The sequence below is a fragment of the Giraffa tippelskirchi genome, chromosome 14 (assembly GCF_054371585.1).
Source record: "Giraffa tippelskirchi isolate mGirTip1 chromosome 14, T2T-mGirTip1v1.2.pri, whole genome shotgun sequence".
NCBI lineage: Eukaryota > Metazoa > Chordata > Mammalia > Artiodactyla > Giraffidae > Giraffa > Giraffa tippelskirchi.
The window spans coordinates 62,865,034-62,884,919 of record NC_137288.1 but is presented as its reverse complement, the minus strand read 5'-3'; the positions used below and the strand labels follow the sequence as shown (position 1 = coordinate 62,884,919).

Genomic DNA, 19,886 nt, shown 5'->3' with positions numbered 1-19,886 from the left:
CCCTGAAATGTGTTCTGTTTCTATTTTTCTAGCCTATTGAATCGAACCTCATGTATCTCCAGCCTCACTTGTTTTCTGATAATTACAGTCAAAGCTCTACATTTCCTTCTTGTTACTCTCTAGGAGCACATCAAACATTTTGAAATACACTGTTTTCATTTTATTTGGCTGTAATAGTTTACAGTTTCCCTGTTTATTTCCTTTTTAACCCATGAGTTATTTAGAGGCACAATTATTATAGTTCCTTTTCACATGGGAATGCTAACCATGTTCTTTCATTATTAATTTCTAATTTTATGTGGTGGTCAGAGGCCATAATGTGTGGTGCTGAGTCTTTGAATTTATTGAAAGTCCTCTGCGGTCTGATACATGAGTGGTTTTGAAGAATGGTTTATGTGTGCCAAAGAAGAAATGTGTTCTGTTTACTCAAATAAACATGGTATTTATGGTATTCAAATTTTCTAATGGAATTAACAAACCACAAAATTCACTTTTAAAGTACATACCTCTATGGTTTTTTACTTTATTCTCAGAGTTGTGCAATCACCACCACTAACTTAGAACATTTTTGTTACCCTTGAACAAATCTGTACCCATTTTAAGCCATTCCTCCTTCTCTCCTACCTTCAACCTTGGGCAACCATGAATCTACTTTAAATGTCTATGAATTTTCCTACTCCAGATGTTTCATGTAAATGTAACCATACAGTGTGTTGTCTTTTATGTCTGGCTTCTTTCACTTAGGATAATATTTTCAAGGTTCATTCATGCCATAGCATTATCGATATTTCTTTTTACTGCCAAATAATATTCCACTGCATGGATATGCCACATTTTTTATCCATTCATCAGTTGGTAGACATTGGTCGTTGTTGTTTCTGTATTTCAGCTCTGATGGATTATGCTACTATGGATATTCACATACAAGTTTTTGTGCAAACATAAGTTTTCATTTTTCATAGGTATGTATGTTAAGAGTGGACCAGCTGGACTACATGGTAACTCTGACATTCTGATGAACAGCCAAACTGAGGAATTTCCAAAGCAGTGGAACCATTCTACAATCCCAACAACAATATCTAGGTTTCAGATCTCTCCCCATCTAGAAAACATTTTACTTTACCCATTAAGTGGATGTGACGTGTAACCTCAATAGTGTTTTCATCTGCATTTTTCTAATGATTAATGATATAATTGTTGGCTACTTGTATATATTTTTTAAATGAATGCCTATTTAGATTCTTGGCCCGATTTTCAATTGGGTTTTCCTTTTATTATTGAGTTTTATAAGTTTTTTCTTATATTCTTGATGCAATTCCCTTATCAAATTTATCATTTGTTCATACTTTCTTACTTTCCGTGGATTGTTTCTTTCTTTCTTAATGTATTGTTTATAGTACATATGTGTTTAATTTTGGTACTTTTTTTTTCTCTTGTGGCTAATGTATCAGGCCAGCTTTTTTCACTCTCCTCTTTCACACTCATCAGGAGATTCTTTAGTCCCTCTTAATTTTTTGCCATTAGAGTGGTTTTATCTGCAAATCTGAGGTTGTTGATACTTCTCCCAGCAATCTTGATTCCAGCTTGGATTAATCCAGCCCAGCATTTCCCATGATGTACTCTCCATAGAAGTTAAATAAGCAGGATAACAATATACAGCCTTGTCATACTCCTTTCCAAGTTTTGAATCAGTCCATTTTTCCATATCTGGTTCTAACTATTGTGTCTTGATCTGCATATAGGTTTCTCAGGAGGTCAGTAAGGTAGTCTGGTATTCCCATCTCTTGGATAATTTTTCACAGTTGATTGTGATCCACAGTCAAAGGTTTTCACATAGTCAATGAAGCAGAAGTAGATGTTTTTCTGGAATTCTCTTGCTTTCTCTATGATCCAACAGATGCTGGCGATTTGATCACTGTTCCTCTGGCTTTTCTAAATCCATCTTGTACATCTGGAAGTTCTCAATTCACATACTTTTGAAGCCTAGCTTGAAGGATTTTGAGCATAACCTTGCTAGCATGTGAAAAGAGCACAATTGTATGGTAGTTTGAACATTCTTTGGCATTATCCTTCTTTGGGATTGGAATGAAAACTGACCTTTACCTGTCCTATGTCCACTGCTGAGTTTTCCAAACTTGTTGACATATTGAGTGAAGCATTTCAACAGCATCATCTTTTAGGATTTGAAACAGCTCAGCTGGAATGTCATCACCTCTACTAGCTTTGTTCATAGTAATGCTTCCTACGGCCCACTTGATTTCATACTCCCAGATGTCTGGCTCTAGGTGACTGACCATACCATCATGGTTATCTGAGTTATCTAGTATAGTTCTTCTGTGTATCCTTGCCACTACTTCTTAGTCTCTTCTGCTTCTATTAGGTCCTTACCATTTCTGTGCTGTATTGTGCCCATCTTTGCATGAAGTGTTCCTTTGGTATCTCTAGTTTTCTTTAAGAGATTTCTAGTCTTTCCCAATCTATTGCTTTCCTCTATTTCTTTGCATTATTCCCTTAAGAAGGCCTTCTTATCTCTCTTTGCTACTCTCTGGAACTCTGCATTCAGTTCAGTATATCTTTCCCTTTCTCCTTTGCCTTTCACTTCTCTTCTTTTCTAAGATATTTTTAAAGCCTCATCAGACAACCACTTTGCCTTCTTTCATTTATTTTTTGGCGATGGTTTTGGTCACTGTCTCCTGTACAATATTACAAATCCCTCTCCATAGTTCTTCATGCACTCTGTCTACCAGATCTAATTCCTTGAATCTATTCATCACCTCTACTATATAATCATAAGGGATTTGATTTAGGTCACAGCTGAATGGCCGAAGGTTTTTTCCTACTTTCTTCAATTTAAGCCTGAATTTTGCAATAAGGAGCTCATGATCTGAGCCACAGTCATCTCCAGGTCTTGTTTTTGCTGACTGTATAGAGCTTCTCCATCTTCAACTGCAGAGAATATAAACAATATGATTTCAGTATTGACCATCCAGTGATGTTGATGTATAGACTTGTTTTGGCTTAAAGCTCAACATTCAGAAACCTAAGATCATGGCATCTGGTCCCATCACTTCATGGGAAATAGATGGGGAAACAGTGGAATCAGTGTCAGACTTTATTTTTGGGGGCTCCAAAATCACTGCTGATGGTGATTGCAGCCATGAAATTAAAAGACGCTTACTCCTTGGAAGGAAAGTTATGACCAACCTAGATAGCATATTTAAAAGCAGATACATTACTTTGCCCAGAAAGGTCCGTCTAGTCAAGGCTATGGTTTTTCCAGTAGTCATGTATGGATGTGAGAGTTGGATGGTGAAGAAAGCTGAGTGCCAAAGAATTGTTGCTTTTGAACTGTGGTGTTGGAGAAGACTCTTGAGAGTCTCATGGACTGCAAGAAGATCCAACCAGTCCATCCTAAAGGAGATCAGTCCTGGGTGTTCATTGGAAGGACTGATGTTGAAGCTGAAACTCCAATACTTTGGCCACCTCATGCGAAGAGTTGACTCATTGGAAAAGACCCTAATGCTGGGAAAGATTGAAGGTGGGAGGAGAGGGGGATGACAGAGGATGAGATGGTTGGATGGCATCACCGACTGGATGGACATGAGTTTGAGCAAGCTCTGAGAGTTGACGATGGACAGGGAAGCCTGGCGTGCTGCAGTCCATGGGGTCGCAAAGAGTAGGACACGACTGAGCGACTGAACTGAACTGAACTTGTGTTGTTGGAAGAGGGTGTTTTTCACGACCAGTGTGTTCTCTTAACAAAACTCTGTTAGCCTTTGGCCTGTTCCATTTTGTACCCCAAGGCCAAACTTGCCTGTTACTCCAGGTATCTCTTGACTTCCTACTAGGATCCTTTAAAAAAGCCTGTTAGCTAGCATTTTTTAAATAATATTTTTGAACAATTTTAAAAGAATATTAGATTTACAGAAAAATTATGAAGATAACAGAATGACCCAATATACCCAAAAAACAATATCCCTATTATTTATATCTTACATTGGCATGGTTCATTTGTTACAGTTAATGAACAAATGTTCATACATTATGATTAAATAAAATTCAGACACTATTCAGGTGTCATTTGCTTTTACCCAATGGCTATTTTTCTATTCCTGGATCCTATCTAGAATGCCATAAGACAGTTAGCCATCAAGTTCCCTCAGGCTTCATTAGCAGTGACAGTTTCTCAGACTTTCATTATTTCTGGTTACCTTAACCAGTTTTGAAAGGTACTAGCCAAGTATTTTATAGAATGTTACTCATACAGGAGTTGTCTGTTGTTTTTTTCATGATTAGATTGAGGTTAAAGACTTGGGAGAGTAAGATCAAAAGAAACATGCCATTTCCATCTGTTGATAGAAATCTTGATCACTTGATTGAGGTAGTTAATATTTGTCAGGTTTCTCCACTGTTAACTTATACTTTTCCCCTTTCTCCATACTGTATCTTTAGAAGGAAGTCATTATGAGCTATCACACTTAAAAGTAGAGAATTATGCTCCTTCTTAAAGGCAAAATATTTACACAAGTTATTTGGAATTGTTTTGCAGAGGAGATTTGCCTATAATTTGTCTTGTAATAAAATCATTAATGATAATTACAACTAGATTTTCTATTGAGTTGTGCCAATTTGTGTTCTATGCTTTTCCTAACTCAGATGTATGTATTATATATATATGTGTGTGTGTACTTCTTAATTCCATTTTACTTGATATTAGCTAGCTAAGATTAGCTAGCTAAGTTGCTTCAGTCATGTCTGACTCTTTGTGACCCAATGGACTGTAGCCCTCCAGGTTCCTTTATCCATGTGATTCTCCTGGCAAGAATACTAGAGTGGGTTGTCATGCTCTCCTCCAGGGGATCTTCCCTACCCAGGGATCGAATCCATGTTTCTTAAGTCTCCTGCTTTGGCATGCAGCTTCTTTACCACTTTATCTCAGCTTTATTTTTATATTTCATGATTTCCTACTATCTCTTTTCTCATCTCTTTATTTACAACCTTTTTCTCTTGTTTTAAGTTGAAAAAAAAGGATATTCTAGATTCTTAAACTTTTCTGAGTCTGTTTCTAGATTTATGTCTTTAATCCATTCTATGTATTATTATACCAAGGAATATGGATGTATTTCTACTGCCTTTTTGGTTTGACTCAGGACAATTTTTACTGCTTACATCAATCTATCTTTCTTTTTTCCTTCTGTCTTTTTCTCCTTTGATACTCCATTGCTTATTTAAACTTATACATTTCATTGCATTTTCTGATGGTTACAATTCTCTTATTAAAGCATATAGTTCTCTTTTCCTGGTGAATGCCTCAATTTCTTTAATACTTATGTCTACTTCTCTTATATGTTAAGAACCCTGGTTGACGTTTAACTCCCCTTGTTCTTTACAACAACTCACCTCAGCAGTTTTGATGTGACATTAAGTTGTAGATTAGATGTTGTAGATACATATTTCCCTTTAGTTACTGTTTATTAAAACAAATGATATTTATTAATGTCCTTACTTGTTCTTGCTTTTCATAATTATTGCTTCCTTGTGGACTAACATAATCTCATTAGGGAATATGCTAAAAATAATACTTTAGATGCACTCTGTGAGTGATAAGGTGAAAAGATTTTTATTTTGCCCCATCATTTGAACTATCTATTTTCTGGCTAATCTAGAATCCTTTCTTTCTCCAGCTCCACCAACATGTGATCTCATTGTTTTGTTGATTTTGAGAAATTTGAGGTCCTATCTTCTGCCTGTGGCTTTATAGGTAATTGGTTTTTCACTCTGGAAGCCATTTATTAAATTTCATTCTGCTGTGTCTGGATGTACAGTTTTATTTATCTGCTTATTGTGGGCTGCTACACTCTCTGAAACCATTTTTAATCTAAGGTCATGTGTCTTTCTTTAGTTCTGGAAAACACTCACTTTTTCTTCAAAGATTACCTTCCTACATTGCCTTTTCAAATCTTTCTTTCTGGAATGTTTGCATTGTAATTTGATCTATCTCTCTTTTTTTTTTTTCCCAAATATGTTCTGTCTATTTATGCCATCCCCTTAATCTGGATAATCTTCTCAACATGATTTTCCAGCCCATTAATTAATTGTTTGTAGCTATTCTGCTATTTAAATTTTTATAGATCCTTTGATTTAAATAATTACACTGTTTCACATCCAATGTTTCTAACTGGTTCTTCCTTAAACACATCTGCTCTTTCTTTCATGTTTGCAATAAACCTTTCCTTATCTGCCTCAGGATATGTTTTATGCTGATTCAAAGTTCCTGCTGTTTCTGCTCCATTAGCTCTGCTTTCTCTAGTATGTATTTCCTGTTGTTATTGCTTTATATCGTTGTCATCAAATATTTTGTGATTTTTTAATTTTATTATGGTCTTATTGACGTTCCTTTTACAAGGTCAGCTCCCTCAAATTATAATCTTTGTATCTGAGAAGGGTGTTGTCTAATCCTGGCCTTATTCTTCTAGCTGTGATTTGAAAGGAAGGGAATTACATTCTAGGTAGATTGTCTATTAATATAATCTGTTTAGGGCTTCCCTGGTGGCTCAGTGTTAAAGAATCCTCCTACTAATGCAGTAGACACATTTGATCCCTGGCCAGGGAAGATCCCCTAGAGAAGAAAATGGCAATTCATTCTGGTATTCTTGCCCGGGAAAACCCATAGACAGAGGAGCCCGGCAGGCTACAGTCCATGGGATCACAAAAGAGGTGGACATGACTGAGCAACTAAGCAGCAATAGCAACATAATCTGCTTAACCATTTCTACTCTTTTCCTGGACTCTGTTCTCCCCCATGACATCATTTGTCACATCATCCCAGACTCTCTTTTATACAGAGACATTCACCTTTTATGGTACTTATCCGGCCCGTGATGAAGAAAGAACAGGGGGAAAGAGCTCATGGTCAGTTATCCAAACCAGTAGATCCTAAAGATAATCAACTCTGAATACACATTAGAAGGACTGACACTGAAACTGAAGCTGCAATGCTTGGTCCACCTGTTGCAAAGAGTTGACCCACTGGAAAGACCCAGATGCTGGGAAAGATTGAGGGAAGGAGGAGAAGGGAGCTACGGAGAATAAGGTGGTAGGATGGCATCACTGACTATGAAAATGAGTTTAAGCAAACTCTGGGAGACAGTGAAGGACAGGGAAGCCTGGTGTGCTGCAGTTCATGGGGTCACAAAGCAGTGGACACGACTGAGCAACTGAACAACACCAACAACTATACATTCATTATCTAGTTCCTTTAGAATGTAAATTTCTAGGGGTGGGAATTTTGTACTGTTTACTAATATCTTCAACACTTAGAACAATGCCTGGCATAGAGCAGTCACTTCATCAATATCTGTTAGATGGATGAACACCTATCCCATCAGGGTTCTAGGTCAACTTTATGTGACTCAATCACGCCTAGGTTTTATTACAGGCTTCTTGATTATGCTACTCATGGGGTAGATCTCATGATCTAAGGTAGGGTGTTGAGGTGGTGTGTGGATATTTATTCCAACCCCTTTCTTTTTAGAGCTGTGAGGACATGGTTAGTGCCAGCCAAATTTTGCATCACTAAGTTGTAATTGTACTCAGATGCAACCAAGACAATTCCCTACCAGGTCATGACTTCCAGCCTTGGCTTCACAAGGCAACCTGAAAGAGAGACAATGGTACACCGGGGAGCCTTCACTCGACTCTTCTATTGATCCAGGTCACCATTTCTTCCATGTAAAAAGGAACTATGGCTGATTGATGTTGATATGTGACAGAAAACAACAAAATTCTGTAAAGCAATTATCCTTCAATTAAAAATAAATACATTAAAAAAAAAGTAACTCAGAGACTTTAAGCCTCCTGAGGAATGTTTACAGTTTTGTACCACTTGCTACAAGAAACTCCACATTCCTCACGAGTGGTAACTTCTCTGCTGCTGCTGCTAAGTCGCTCCAGTCGGGTCCGACTCTGTGCGACCCCATAGACGGCAGCCCCCCAGGGTCCACCATCCCTGGGATTCTCCAGGCAAGCACACTGGAGTGGGTTGCCATTGCCTTCTCCAGTGCATGAAAGGGAAAAGTGAAAGTGAAGTCGCTCAGTCGTGTCCGACTCTTCGCGACCCCATGGACTGCAGCCTACCAGGCTCCTCCGTCCATGGGATTCTCCAGGCAAGAGTACTGGAGTGGGGTGCCATTGCTTTCTCCAAGTAACTTCTCTAGCATCTTCCAGATTCAGTAGGGAAGACAGAGTCAGCTAGTTTGCCCTTGTGGTGAGTAACACAAACTCCAAACTCTACTTTTGATATAAATTCAAGCAAAGAATGAACTGATTACAATTAAAAATATTAAGTTATTTTGGAGGTGATATGGCCAAAAAATGTGTAGGTAATACAAGGAATATGAGCTATGACAGAAATTATGAATATGGTTGGCAAATAACTAAGGCTTTGAACATAGCAGATGCTCATGAAAAACTGTAGGCTGAATGGAATAAATGAATAGTGCTTTAAATACGAATTTATGAATTGGGATATTGGATACTTTTTTGACTGACCAGGGATGGCACAAAAGATCCATAAATTTGCAGCCACTTCCATAAAGACGCAAGAGCAAGCTACTCAGCACAATCTGTTGAGCCCCACCCACAACACAGACTCCTGGACCTCAGTTCTATGTCCGGCATGTCCAATATCTATGATACTGTTAGCCCTTCCCTGCAGGAAACACGGATCTAAATGAGGACAACAACTTAGAAATTGGAAGTCACTTACAATTTCCAGATTTAATGTGCATGAGACATGATAAATGGATGGCAAGCCAGAGTGCAGCAGAAAGCGAAAGGCAACTATCTTGGTGCTACCAGTGAGCACAGACCTGTTCAGGTCCCTGGATGAGGGAGCTGATCTTGACAACACCATAATGAAGAGTTTTCTCATCTCTAAGTACCAAGCTATCCCCGCAACAAAAATTTGCTCATAAAACTATATTTCAAAGCTCCTGAACACCCCAATCTAAGTGGTCTATTGCCTTAAGGAAACATGGAAAGTTTAAAAGAAAAGGAAGCATTCTAATTTTCAGAATATCACCTCTCACTCTATACAACCTTATTTTTCTATTGTGTTGATGTTTTCATGCCTCTCATGGGCTCTATGATTGAGTGTAGTTTCTAACTTCTGTGACTTACAAGAAGTGAAGAATACCATAGTAAATCAGGACACATTAGACCACAGAAAATGAACAAGTGACATAGATCCTGTGGGATAGGGCCATAGACTAAATATCAGAGACTCCTGGTTCCCTGACTACCTCTATGAACTTGGGGAATACATCTGTCTGAATTTCAGTAAAATCACCAATAAAGGAAGGTAGGTGGGTTAGGTAATCTCTGGGGCTCCTTCTGTTTGACATTTTTGTTTATTTTCGCCAGTGTTCCTTCCATATAAGCTTCATTATTAGGAAGACTAACTGGGGCTTCCCTGGAGGCTCAGTGGTAAAGAATCCACCTGTCAATGCCGGGGACACGGGTTTGAGCCCTAATCCAGGAAGATCCCACATGCTGCACCACATCATGCACCGCAACTACTGAGCTGGTGCTCTAGAGCCGGCGCGCTGCAACCACTGGAGCCCGCGTGCCCTGGAGCCCATGTTCCAAGCCAAGAGAAACCAGCACAGTGAGAAGCCTGCGCACCGCAACTAGAGAGCAGCTCTTGCTCACAACTAGAGAAAAGCCTGCACAGCAATGAAGACCCAGCACAGTCAAAAATACATAAATAATTTTTTTAAAAAAAGGGAAGACAAATTTGGAGATGCAATTTCTTAGTCATTTTACACATTGCCAAGACTGAGAGCTCTGTACTGATTCTGAGGCTTATTTTCCATTGTTTTCCTCGTCTTTTCTTAGAGATCTGTGTTGTTGAGGTGCAAGTAGACCTCTTGACCCAATGAGCTGCAGTCAAATAAATACATGTATGCATGCAAACACATAAACACACACACACTGCTTTTCAGTAGTCTATTGCCTTCAGGAAACATGGAATCTAATAGTTCAGTTTTGCTTAACAGTATCATTGAATAAGCAAAAGAGTTCCAGAAAAACATCTACTTCTGCTTTATTGACTACGCCAAAGCCTTTGACTGTGTGGATCACAATAAACTGTGGAAAATTCTGAAAGAGACAGGAATATCAGACCACTTTACCTGCCTCCTGAGAAATCTGTATGCAGGTCAAGAAGCAACAGTTAGAACGGGACATGAAACAACAGACTGGTTCCAAATTGGGAAAGGAGTACATCAAGGCTGTTTATTGTTACCCTGGTTTACTTAACATATATGCAGAGTACATCATGATAAATGTTGGGCTGGATGAAGCACAAGCTGGGACCAAGATTGCCGGGAGAAATATCAATAACCTCAGATATGCAGATGACACCACGCTTATGGCAGAAAGTGAAGAGGAACTAAAGAGCCTCTTGATGAAAGTGAAAGAGGAGAGTGAAAAAGTTGGCTTAAACTCAACGTTCAGAAAACTAAGATCATGGCATCTGGTCCCATCACTTCATGGCAAATAAATGGGGAAACAATGGAAACACTGAGAGACTTTATTTTTTTGGGTTCCAAAATCACTACAGATGGTGACTTCGGCCATGAAATTAAAAGACGCTCACTCCTTGGATGAAAAGCTATGACCAACCTAGACTGCATAATAAAAAGTAGAGACATTACTTTGCCGACAAAGGTTCATCTAGTCAAAGCTATGGTTTTTTCAGTAGTCATGTATGGATCTGAGAGTTGCAGTATAAAGAAAGCTGAGCACCAAAGAACTGATGCTTTTGAACTGTGGTGTTGGAGAAGACTCTTGAGAGTCTCTTGGACTGCAAGGATATCAAACCAGTTAATCCTCAAGGAAATCAGTCCTGAATATTCATTGGAAGGACTGACGCTGAAACTCCAAAACTTTGGCCAACTGATGTGAAGAATTGACTCATTGGAAAAGACCCTAATGCTGGGAAAGATTGAAGGTGGGAGGAGAAGGGGATGACAGAGGATGAGATGGTTGGATGGCATCACCGACTGGATGGACATGAGTTTGAGCAAGCTCTGAGAGTTGGTGATGGACAGGGAAGCCTGGCGTGCTGCAGTCCATGGGGTCGCAAAGAGTAGGACACGACTGAGCAACTGAACTGATCCAACTGTAGGTAATCTGTTAGGCAGTGTGGAAGTAACTGCATCTTAGTTGGACTGATTGAGAAGAGTATGATCTGGAAGAAGGCACACGACTCTACAAAATTTAAGGACTTTATCCCCTTTGGGGTAGCAGTTAAGATAATGATTATTTGAATGGATTCAAGGCAAAGGTTCAGTAAGTTCAACCACAAAGGGAAAAAAAATGACTGCGGTTTACCAGTGAATGGCTAAAATATGTCTTCAGAAGTGATCCCTCCAAACTGAGAGCATCGTAGAAAAATTTTACATCAGAAGCAGTTTATACTTTGGAGCTTTGTCTCTGCTGCCACTGTTAAAAGGATTCTTGTCCTAATCCAGCCAGACAGAGCATTTTCTCTCCTCCTCTACTTGGACAACCAATTAAGTTGTCAGTTCCAAATTTAGACAGAGGCTTGAAACAAGCTTAATTAAAGTTAAAAGGATTGGGTTATTGAGTAAAATTTCCACTTACCATCTTATGTTTTGGGAAGTAGAGGATTCCATTATCAAGCTGGCCTGTTGTTAAGTGAGGTGGAAAGCTGAGTTAGGTAGGAGTGGAAGGCCGAGCTGATGATTGTGTCGCAGCCAAAGTTAAAGTCAGGACCAAAAGCAGCCAGGCAGCTCTGCAAAAACAGATTAGAGCCTGAAAGCCTCTTCTGATTTCTCAGTGGAGAGATTATAATAACAGGTAAATGATGTTTCCTTCTGGAGAATGTTTTAAACCTATGTTTTTAGAAGCTTTTTCATGTAGAGAAGACCACAGTCACTGGTACCTAGTTTTCAATCCAGGCTCTTTCATGTTCTGGCTTTGTAAACTAAAGCAACTAAGGAAACTTCTCTGAGTCTTGGTTTCTTTAACTCTAAGACATGGATAATAATACTTCCATCTCACAGCTGTTGTAAAAATTTTAAATAGTGTTAGTCAGTTGCTTGGTGCTACGCAGCTGAGCAATTCAGATTCCACAGCTAATGTCTCCTCAGTTCAATGGAAAGTGAAAATCAAAATGCTGGAAATTAACATTCAAGGAGTGTCTTATTTAAAAATAAGATAAATTTGCTACAGACCATTTTATAAAGTAAATAATTCTGCTGCAAAGTGGTTAGTGGCTTATTGTTCAAGGTTAGATTTTTATTAATGAGATTTTCTTAAAACAGGAGAATGCCTCAATATTTTTATTAATAAGACATGATTCAAATAAATGATGCCCTGAGTCTTTGCACCAGAGACAGTTTGATCTGGGTTTCAGGAAGGCTGCAATAAATGGCTCCTCCACAGACAAGGGCTACTTGTTCTGATGCAGAAGGGGGAAAAAAATGATGGTATGATCACTTTCTTTTCTCAAAAGAAAAAAAAAATGATGTAGAAAATGCCTAATCTTCTGTGGTTTCTTTTCTGAAAATTTCTCTACTCCAATGAATCACTCCTTTCCCTATATTCCCACAGCTCTTTGCTCACACTTCACTCTCCATCTCTCTGGGACAAATATCAGTAATGGTTAACACTTAGTACATACTTACTTGTTAAACACCAGACTCTGTCCCAAGGATATGACATACAACCAACCACTTAATCATGTATATAAGGCTAAGAGGGCTTCCCTGATAGCTCAGTTGGTAAAGAATCTGCCTGCAATGGAGGAGACCCCAGTTTCGTTCCTGGGTGAGAAAGATCCCCTGGAGAAGGGATAGGCTACCCACTCCAGTATTCTTAGGCTTCCCTTGTGGCTCAGCTGGTAAAGAATCCACCTGCAATGCGGGAGACCTGTGTTTGATTCCTGGGCTTGGAAGGTCCCCTGGAGAAGGGAAAGGCTACCCACTCCAGTATTCTGGCCTAGAGAATTCCATGGAGTGTATAGTCCATGGGGTCACAAAGAGTCAGACACGACTGAGCAACTCTCACTTTCACTTTCATAAGGCTAAGAAATATCTGTTATTATCACTTCTTTTTATAGATGATAAAACTAAGGCACAGAGCAGCAAAGATATTTGCCTAAGGTTATTCATCTGGTGGGGCTTCCCTGGTGGTCTAGCAGTAAAGAATCCGCCTGCAATGCAGAAGATTCAGGAGACCCATGTTTGATCTCTGGATCAAGAAGATCGCTTGGAGGAAGACACGGCAACCCACTCCAGTATTCTTGCCTGGAGAATCCCCATGGACAGAGGAGCCTGGTGGTCTACAGTCCATAGGGTCACAAAGAGTCAGACAAGACTGAAGTGACTTAGCATGCACAAATCCAGCTGGGAAGTGATAAAGCCAAGGTCTGAAGCAGATCTGGTTTGTTTCTGTACTCGGCGCTCTTAACCAAGTCAAGCTGGCATTGATTCTCTGGGCCACATATTTGAGATTCAATCCATTGCAACTATTACAATTATTTCCTGAGCCATTATGATTGAAACAAGATCTGAAAGAGAAGTAATCCTGGCAATGCAGAAATGATCATTAAGAGAAATGGAGGGTAGCCAGGGAAAACATTTTTTTTTCTCTTTCAAGCTTTTTCTAAAGGCTGCACTGGAATGAGACAAAAGTCTGGAATACCAATATGCTGATAAATTGCTTACCAATGCTGAACAAATTTGTCAACAATTCTATCACCATACGTTATATATGAAAGAAAGCAAAATCATCTAAAATTATCCACATATTCTAAATGGAGGACTAGAAAGGGAACACCTACCCAGGCCCCCACCCACACCCCATTTGTTAAGGCATCTTAAGGCCCCTTGAGGATTGGTCACTGTTTACTTGTTCAGCCTCACATGTTCCCTTTTACCTTTCAAATTCTGCATTCCAGTTATGTGGAAATGGATTCATTTATCTGAAAATGCTCCAGAGTTTCGCCCTGCAGGTCACAGTACTTGCTGCTCCTTCTCCAGGGCCCCCTGTTGTCGGCCTAATTCCTCTTCCTGATTCAGGTGACCAAGTGGGCATCACTGTGCAGGAACTCTTCCCTTATCCTTTGCCCAGGTTTGGGGCTTTGCCTCTTATTTGTATTACATGCTTTGTAGTTCCCACCAATGCCCTGAAGCTTGGTCTCCTGCCTAGAAGGTACAGATTAAGAATGTAAACTTTTGAAGTGGAATCTCGGTCCTACTACTGACCAGTCACCAAACTCTGAGCAAGTTATATATATTTTCTGAGCTTCAATTTTTTATTTGTATAATGAAAATAATAACAGCACCTATCTCATGAGCTTGTGATGAGGATTTGTTAAATGAAAGTCAAAGCTTAAGAACAGTGTCTGATACAGAGTAACGTACATATGGCTGCTATTATTAGGAATAGCAGTAAGCTTTCCTTAAAAGCTTGTCAACTCAATCTGAATAGTTGGAGACCAGGATCAGAGTGCATGGTCACCTTGGGCTATTTTACCACTTTAGGGAGATTTGGAGTCTGTGCTTCTTAGACGACAGTTCTAATTACTGATCTCAGGGTGATGACAGAATGTGCTCTTCTTGCTAGGGACCCACAGTAAAACACCATTACACCTGCTCATTTGTTTTCTCCCAGTTTCTCTCTGCCTTGAACTCTGGGTGTCAAATATCGCATCAGCATTTTCTCTGCTGACAGCATTACAGGGTCAGGGATATTGCTCCTTGGGGCATCGTTGGCCACTTCTGGTAAACAGTGCTCCAGTGTGTTTACTTTAGTTTTACAAAGAAGCTGGGGAGAAATTGAGTTTGAGGCCCTGGGGAGCTTCGTAGATAGAGGCAGGGCTGGGAGTTGGCTTCATCTCTTCCTTGAGAACAGGTTCGGTTTGCCACCCTATCCCTCTGTCTTTCTGGATAGCCCTCTCCCTCTCAGCCTGACTCTTCTTTATCATCACAGCTCCTGATATCCAGAGCCCTTTGGGATATCACTCCCTGGAAATTCTAGACTTCCAGGTTGCTGAGGGAGGTTGGTAGGAGTGGGGCAGGGTCTGTCTTCTGAACATCTCCCCCTGTTCTATGCACCCCCCCAAAAAAAAACTAACCTTATATAGGCCCTTTCCTTTATGCTTTTGTTCCTGTTTCCTCTGTTTTGGCTGTTAGTGTGTGTGTATGTGTGTGTGTATGTGACATTTCCTTCCTAGGTAGTATAATTGCTTACTTTCAAATAAACAAAGAAGAAATAGCTTTGGACCAGGGGCAAAGAAATTAAGATCCATTCTGATTCTATTTTTATATTGCCAAGTGACCCTAAGCAAATCACTCCATTTTTTAGATTCTTGGATTCCTGATCTGTGAAATTAGCATATGGGAAATCCCTCACTGGAAATCTGTTTTGAAGTTTTATAACTGTGTTGAAAATGTAAGACTCTTGGAAGACTTGATAGGTCAGTATGCATGGACAAAGGAACTTCCTGGGATTTCTTTACCAGCACATCAGCATCTCTCAATAAGCAGTTGATGTATAAATCTTGATTTTATGTTGCATAGAAAGGTCCCTTGTAAGACTGGCTGGGTCAGATCACTCTGGTAACAGCTTAACCAGGTCTCCCAGGCCCTGGGATAAGTGGAGAACACTGACAGCTTCCACAAGCCCCTTATCCTTATCTATCAGAGGGCAGACAGAAAGAAAACCACAACCACAGAAAACTAACCAAAATGATCACATGGATCACAGCCTTGTCAAACTCAATGAAACTATGAGCCATGCTGTGTAGGGCCACCCAAAACGGACGAGTCATGATGGAGAGTTCTGACAAAACGTAGTCCACTGGAGAAGGGAATGGCAAACCACTTCAGTATTTTTGCCTTGAGAACCCCATGAACAGTATGAAAAGGCAAAATGATATGACACTGAAAGATGAATTCCCAGACTGGTAGGTGCCCAATATGCTACTAGAGAAGATTGGAGAAATAACTCCATAAAGAATGAAGAGATGGAGCCAAAGCGAAAACAACATACATTTGTGGGTGTGACTGGTGATGGAAGTCCGATGCTGTAAAGAACAATATTTCATAGGAACCTGGGATGTTAGGTCCATGAATCAAGTTAAATTGGAAGTGGTCAAACAGATGACAAGAGTGAAAATTGACATATTAGGGATCAATGAACTTAAATGGACTGGAATGGGTGAATTTAATTCAGATGACCATTATATCTACTACTGTGGGCAAGAATCCCTTAAAAGAAATGGAGTAGCCCTCATAGTCAACAAAAGAGTCTGAAATGCAGTGTACAGAATGATCTCTGTTCATTTCCAAAGCATACCATTCATTATCACAGTAATCCACATCTATGCCCTAACAACTAATGCCAAAGAAGCTGAAGTTGAATGGTTCTATGATGACCTATAAGACCTTCTAGAACTGACACACACACAAAAAAGATGTCCTTTTCATCATAGAGGACTGGAATGCAAATGTTGGAAGTCAAGATATACCTGGAGGAACAGGTAAGTTTGGCCTTGGAGTACAAAATAAAGTAGGGCAAAGGCTAATAGAGTTTTGCCAAGAAAATGTACTGGTCGTAGGAAGCACCTTATTCCAAAAACACAAGAGATGACTCTACACATGGACATCAACCAATGGTCAATATCAAAATCAGACTGAAGTATGCTTTGCAGCCAAAGATGGAGAAGCTCTATACAGTCAGCAAAAACAAGACCGGGAGCTGACTGTGGCTCTGATCATGAAATCTTTATTGCAAAATCTTAAGTTGAAGAAAGTAGGGAAAACCACTAGACCATTCAAGTATGACCTAAATCAATACAGAGGAAATGACAAATAGATTCAAGGGATTAGATGTGATAGACAGAATGTCTGAAGAACTATGGATGGAGATTCATGACACTGTACAGGAGGCAGTGATGAAGACCGTCTACAAGAACAAGAAATGCAAAAAGGCATAATGGTTGTCTGAGGAGACCTTACAAATAGCTGAGAAAAGAAGAGAAGTGAAAGGCAAAGGAGAAAAGGAATACTCATTTGAATGCAGAGTTCCAAAGAATAGCAAGGAGAGATAAGAAAACCTTCCTCAGCAATCAATGCAAATAAAAAGAGGAAAACAATAAAATGGGAAAGACTAAAGATCTCTTCAAGAAAATACCAAGGGAACATTTCATGCAAAATGGGCACAGTAAAGGACAGAAATTGTATGGACATAACAGAAGCATAAGATATTAAGAAAAAGTGGCAAGAACACACAGAAGAACTATACAAAAAAGATCTCCATGACACAGATAACCACTATGGTGTGATCACTCACCTAGAGTCAGACATCCTGGAATGCAAAGTCAAGTGGGCCTTAGGGAGCATCACTATGAACAAAGCTAGTGGAGATGATGGAATTCCAGGTGAGCTATTTAAAATCCTAAAAGATGATGCTGTGAAAATGCTGCACTGAATATGCCAGCAAATTTGGAAAATTCAGCAATGGCCACAGGACTGGAAAAGGTCAGTTTTCATTCCAATCCCAAAGAAAGGCAATGCCAAAGAATGTTCAAACTAAAGCACAATTGCACTCATCTCACACACTAGCAAAGTAATGCTCAAAATTCTCCAAGCCAGGCTTCAACAGTACGTGAACTGAGAACTTCCAGATGTTCAAGCTAGATTCAGAAAAGGCAGAAGAACCAGAGATCAAACTGCCAACATCTGTTGGATAATCGAAAAAGCAAGAGAGTTCCAGAAAAATATCTACTTCTGCTTTATTGATTACGCCAAAGCCTTTGACTGGGTGGATCACAACAAACTGTGGAAAATTCTGAAAGAGACAGGAATATCAGACCACCTTACCTGCCTCCTGAGAAATCTGTATGCAGGTCAAGAAGCAACAGTTAGAACTGGACATGAAACAATAGACTGGTTCCAAATTGGGAAAGGAGTACGTCAAGGCTGTTTATTGTTACCCTGTTTACTTAACATATATGCAGAGTACATCATGATAAATGTTGGGCTGGATGAAGCACCAGCTGGAATCAAGATTTCTGGGAGAAATATCAATAACCTCAGATACACAGATGACACCGCACTTATGGCAGAAAACAAAGAAGAACTAAAGAGCCTCTTGACGAAAGTGAAAGAAGAGAGTGAAAAAGCTGGATTAAAACTCAACATTCAGAAAACTAAGATCATGGTATCCAGTCCCATCCCTTCATGGCAAATAGTTGGGGAAACAATGGACACAGTGACAGACTTTATTTTCTTAGGTTCCAAAATCACTGCAGATGGTGACTTCAGCCATGAAATTAAAAGACACTTGCTCCTTGGAAGAAAAAATATGACCAAACTAGGCAGCATATTAAAAAGCAGAGACATTGCTTTGCCGACAAAGTTTTGTCTAGTCAAAGCTATTGTTTTACCAGTAGTATGGATGTGAGAGTTGAACTATAAAGAAAGCTGAGCACCAAAGAATTGATGCTTTTGAACTGTGGTGTTGGAGTACACTCTTGAGAGTCTCTTGGACTGCAAGGAGATCAAACAAGTGAAACAAGTCAAAAAGGAAATCAGTCCTGAGTATTCATTGGAATGACTGATGCTGAAGCTGAAGCTCCAATACTTTGCAACCTATTGTTAAGAACTGACTCATTGGAAAAGACCCTGATGCTGAGAAAGGTTGAAGGCAGGAGCAGAAAGGGACAACAGAGGATGAGATGGTTGGATGGCATCACCAACTCAATGGACATAAGTTTGAGCAAGCTCTGGGAGTTGGTGATAGACAAGGAAGCCTAGCATGCTGCAGTCCATAGGGTCAAAGAGTCAGACACGAAGGAGTGACTGAACTGAACTGAACTGAACTTCCCTAAGGCTATCAGCTTATTTTTCAGCAGAAACTTTGCAGGCCACAAGGGAGTGACATAGTATACTATAGTTGCTGAAAGGAGGGAAAAACCTACAATCTAGGTTACTCTACCCAGCAAGGTAATCATTCAGAATTGAAGGGATGATAAACAGTTTCCCAGATAAGCAAAAACAAGTAACATGCTTCTCCATGTTCATGGCAACAGTATTTCCATAGCCAAGAAATGGATGCAATTCAATGTCCATCAACACATGAATGAGTAAGAAGATGTGGTATATGTGTATATATAATGGGCTTCCACTTAGCCATAAAAAAGAATGAAATTTTGCCAGATGTGAAAACATGCATACATCAGGAGGGTATTATGCACATTGAACTAGATCCAACAGATAAAGACAACTTTGGTATGCTTTCATGTACATGTGAAATCTAAACAATAAAATAAATGAACAAATATAACAAAACAAATAGACATATAGATACAGAAAAACTAGTGGTTACCAATTGTGAGATGGTTTGGGAGGGCCAGATAGGTGCAGGGGATTAAGAAGTACAACTACTAGGTATAAAATTAAATAAGTCACAAGGATGTAAGCATGGGGAATATAGCCAAAATTCTATAACTTGGTATGGTATATAATCAATAAAATATCAAATAACTATGATGTACATCTAAAAATAACATAATACTTTAAGCCAACTATACTTCAATTAAAAAAAAAAAACAGAAAACAGGGGCTCTGTAGCAACCTAGAGTGGTCAGATGCGGAGGGAGATGGGAGCAAGGTTCAAAAGGGAGGGGATATATGTATACCTATGGCTGATTCATGTTGAGGTTTGACAGAAAACAACAAAATTCTGTAAAGCAATTATCCTTCAATTAAAAAATTAATAAATTTTAAAATTAAATTAATCCAAAAAAAAAAAAGAAACAGAAAGCAGGAACTTATGGAGTGAATTAT

The 19,886-nt window shown here is 39.4% G+C and overlaps 1 protein-coding gene across 1 annotated transcript in view; it reads right to left on the bottom strand.

Moving 5' to 3' along the window:
* DCC (DCC netrin 1 receptor) overlaps positions 1–19,886 on the bottom strand; it is a 1,991,552-nt gene that overhangs the window by 1,547,097 nt on the left and 424,569 nt on the right. The window contains exon 5 of the mRNA XM_081562140.1: positions 11,671–11,821. The gene's annotated coding sequence lies outside the window, so the exon portion shown is untranslated. The remainder of the gene's footprint in view (positions 1–11,670; positions 11,822–19,886) is intronic.